We start from the raw sequence: 4896 nt of genomic DNA on the forward strand, positions 1-4896 counted from the left end.
GGTCTGAGGGACGGCGGATGGATGGCCCTCGCCCACAGCTTCCTCCTCCCACAGCCCAAGCCCTGCCCACACCCGGCCCCCGCCTCTACCAGTCCTTCCACGCCCCGGTTGGGGCACGGTTTCTTTCGCTCCTAGTTAGATCCCGGGATAGCCTGCTCCCTCGTCTTATCTCAGGCCAGTCCTGGGTTAGTCCACAGACCAACCCCAAACAATCTCCAATGGATTACTTTTCGCCTACGGCAAGGGAAACTCCGTCGGTTCCGAAAGGACAGTTTTCTAATACAGGATGGAAAATGGTGAAAGGAAATGGAGGGTGGTGAAAGTCTTCCCGAGGCATATGCCCTTTGTGCCGGGTGCGCGGTTGGGCTCCGGGCAAGGGGCTCAATGTCTTGCTGCCCCGCGGCCCCCCCACCCCCAATCCCCCCAGTTAAATGGTCTCTTAACGATTCTAACCCTAAATGGGCTCCTTCAGGCATGAAATGTGAACACTCTGACAGGATTTAAAGTGTCTGTGAGGCTATGTGGTGGAATCAGAAAACCAGGGTTGAAATCCCGCCTTTCCTATATATAACCTGTATAATCCCAAACAAGTACCCTCACCTCTCTAGGCTTTAATTTCATCTGTGTGTGGAGAAGAAGGATTTAATCTCTGTTAGGGATCCCCGGGTCTCTTTGGGGGCTTTCAAAATTTTCTCCTTTTTAAGATATCCCTCCTTGACTTGAGGGAGGGTGAGTTGGAACCTGGAGGTTCACGTTGCCAGGATTCAGAGAAATTTTCAGCACAGGACACTGATTTTTCAACTGCTGAGTTCTGGAAGCTGTAGGGACCAGGTTTTCCCTCTGAGGAGGGAAGTTGTATTTTCCTTTGGTTATTTGGGTTGGAGAAGGCCTTGTATGCACCAAGAAAGGTTATAACCTATGAGAATTTTATGAATGCCTTTTGTTAAAATATACAGCTACATATCCCGGGATGAGTCTAATTCCCATTTACGCTAATTATGATAATCTATAAACTTATGGAAGAATGTTTATTTTGGGATTAAGAACTGTGCCACATGGATAAAACACACCCAACTGATTTGCTTAGAATAACAAATATTTAAGTATAGAGAAGAATGTGCATCTTCCTCCTCTTCATCATAGTTGACATACTAATAGAAAACAAAGTTTATATAACAGGGAATAAAGTACTAATAAAATATATTTTATGAAGCATAAACACTCTTCTCTGACAGAATTTAAAGGAACTACCAATTGTCAAACTGTTAGTTGAGCAATGGAAAATCAGCCTAGCCTCTAAAGACCATTAAAAAGTTGAGTTGCCAGCTCAGCAGTAATTAGAAGAACCTGGTCCTAGAGAGAGACTTGCCATTGAGGATAGTGGGGAAGGAGAGAATTTCTCCCATCTCTTTCTCCTTCATCCTTGTTGCTTTGAAGTAGATCTGCTACATTTCTAGGGGGAAATGTATCCAGGAGGAACCAAAGAAACTGACATGGGTACAGAGACAGTCACTTGAGGAAGGGTGTTGCTTTCAAGAACAGGAGCCAGACTTCTACAAGCAGTGAAGGGAACCAACCATATACTCATGAATGAACTAGCCCTGGCTGTCAAGAATCAAAGTGTAGAGAGTAGCTAACCCAGGAAGCCCAGTTAAAGAACTCACCCAGTTGAGGTGTTGCACACATGTAGAGATTTGTGAGGACTTTCACTGGAGAGAAAAGACTTTTAGGTGCTTTAATACTAGACTAGTGAATATCTTTTACCATGTATATTCCCCAGATATATGCCTTACTATCACTGTATCCTAAATTTGTACATTCTCTTTCTATAGATGGTGTGTATATTTGCAGGAGGGTGTGTCCCAAGTTATAAGGGAAATGAAAGCTACTTTTAAAAAAAAGCACTATGACATCTCAGCAAGTGTCTTTGCTAAGAGCTAATTGTATCTACGGAGTACTGGCTATGCAGTCAAGAGGACATGAGTTCAGATTCAGCCTCAGACACTAGCTGTCACCAGTTTGGGTAAGTCACTTGTTTGCTTCAGTTTCCTCATCTGTAAAATAAACTGGAGAAGGAAATGGCCAACCATTCCAGTATCTCTACCAAGAAAACCCTAAATGGGTTCATGAAGAGTCACACACTACTAAGTGACTAAGCAACAACAATTGTATCTACTGACTGTTAATAGGAAGCACATCAGGGCTCATCAGGTATAGTAGTAGGAGCAAATAACAGTAGCATCCTTCGCTGCCTTTGAACATGAGGAAGCAGTCATCCTCTGGGGAATTAAGCCAAGAGTGCAAATGAAAATTAGGAGAGTAGTCCAGAGGGTCTATTGCACATAAAATAAAGAGGCTGAACTAGATGATCTTTAGCATTTTTAACAACTTTTATTCCTGTGAAAAACCTAGGAAATGCTGGTGGCTGTTGTCCTTCATCTTTGTAGAGGACCAAAATAACATCACTATGATAAAGTGAAATTTCAGTGTGTCCGATTGTGGCTGATCAGACAAATATGAGCTTGGAATGCTCCACCATAGGTTGGGCACACATAGTCCATGTGAATATTTGGGGTGGATATCCCAAATTTGTGCATCTTGTATTTACTTTGTGCTGTCCCAATTCTGCTTTGGTCAAAGAGCACAGCACCCTTTTTGATGTGGGCACTACATGCTGAATGGTCCTGTGCCAGACTATCCCATGTTGCAAGGTCAAATCCAAAGTTTTTGAGAGAGATCTTGAGAGTGTCCTTGTATCATTTTTCTGGCCACCATGTGATCACCTGCCCCATAAGAGTTCTCTATAAAATAGTCTTTTTGGCAAGCATACATTTTGCCTTTGAACAACGTGGCCAGCCCATTGGAGTTACGCTCTCTGAAGCATAGTTTGAATACTTGACAGTTCAGCTCAAGCAAGGACTTCAGTGTCTGGTACCTTATTCCGTCAGGTGATTCTCAGAATCTTCCTAAGACAGTTCAAATGGAAGTGATTCAGTTTCCTGGCATGGCGCTTGTAGACTGTCCACATTTCACAAGCATATAACAATGACATCGGCATAATAGCTCTGTAGACCTTCAGTTTGGTAGTCAGTTTAATACCTCTTCTCTCCCAAACTTTTCTTTGGAACCTCCCAAACACTGAGCTACCTCTGACAACGCGGACATCAAACTCATTGTCAATGTGTACATCCCTGGAAAGTACACTACCAAGGTAAGTGAACTTGTCCACAGCAGTCAAAATTTCTCCATTTGTTATAACTGATGATTCCACATATGGATGGTGTGGTGGTGGCTGATGGAGCACCTGTGTTTTCTTGATGTTAATTATTAGGCCAACATGAGCACAGGCAGCAGAGAGTTGATCCATACTTTGTTGCATCTCAGCTTCAGAGGCTGCATTGAGTGCACAATCATCTGCAAACAGAAAGTCATGCACCATCACTCCCTCAACTTTGGTCTTGGCTTGTAGCCTTTTCAAATTGAAGAACTTACCATCAGTATGGTAGTTAACCTTGATTCCATGTTCATTCTCATTGAAAGCATTTGAAAACATGGCTGAAAACATTATGCTAAAAAGCATGAGAGCAATCACACAGCCTTGTTTTACTCCGCTGGTGACTGGGAAGGCACAAGAGCTCTGTCCACTATCCAGAACCCAGGCAAACATGCCATCATGAAATTGACGTACAATACCGATGAACTTCCCTGGGCAACCAAATTTTGACCTAATTTTCCATAAGCCCTCACAACTAACAGTGTCAAAGGCCTTGGTCAGATCTACAAACATTGTATACAGACCTCTGTTCTGCTCCTGGCATTTCTCCTGGAGTTGTCAGACAGCAAACACCGTATCAACTGCTCCTCGGCTCTTTCTGAAGTTACACTGGCTCTCAGGTATATGACCATCTTCCAGGTGAAGGATCAGCCTATTAAGGAGGATTCTAGCAAGAATTTTGCCAGCCGTGACAAAGAGAGAGACCCCCCTTGCCCCCCACAGTGATTGTCGCAGGATAATCTATTCCCCTTACCTTTATAGAGATGGACAATGGAGGCATCCTTGAACTCCTGGGGAATAACCTCCTGTTGCCATGTAACCTGGAAAATTTCTGTCAGCTTTTGTATGAGCAATGGTCCCCTTACCTTTTAAATCTCAGCTGGAAGAGAATTAGTACCAGGTGCTTTGCCACATGAAAGGAGCCTAATGGCCCTCAAAACCTCTTCTCCAGCTGGAAGTTCAACTAAGGAGGGATTGACTTCTACCTGACATAAATGGTGAGTGACCTCAGCATTGACTGATGATGGTCTGTTGAGAACACTATGGAAGTGTTCAGCCCATCTCTCTAGGATCATATCATCCTTATCACTAATCAACGTGACTCCATCAGCACTGAGTAATTGTGATGCACCATAGAGTTTTGGTCCATAAATAGATTTCAGGGAATCATAAAAGCACTTTGGATTGTTACTATCAGCATAAAACTGAATTTCATCTGCCTTCTTACTAAGTCAGGAATCCTGCATCTCTCTAAGCTTTGCTTGTACTTTGCTTTTGATGGAATTAAATGCTGACTTTTAGAGGCAGATGAACTATCCTGTTGGTCTATCTTGTGGAGTTCTCGTTTTTCGTTTAGCAGCTTCTAAATTTCCTCATCATTTTCATCAAGCCAGTTTTGATGTTTGCAAGTGTTCTGACCCAGATGAGAAAATGCAGTGGTGTACACCAAATCTCTGAAAGCTGCCCACTCCTTTTCTGCTCCAGTGTTGCCAACTGTGTGTTGGCTCAACTTTCCCTCCAAGTTAGCAACAAACTCTTCACACTTAGAGAAGAACTCTAATTTGTTGACATTAATTCTTGTGGTAGTCATTTTGCCTTGGGGTTGGTGTTTTTGATGAATG

This window comes from Notamacropus eugenii, chromosome 5, assembly GCF_028372415.1.
Source record: "Notamacropus eugenii isolate mMacEug1 chromosome 5, mMacEug1.pri_v2, whole genome shotgun sequence".
Taxonomy (NCBI): Eukaryota; Metazoa; Chordata; class Mammalia; order Diprotodontia; family Macropodidae; genus Notamacropus; species Notamacropus eugenii.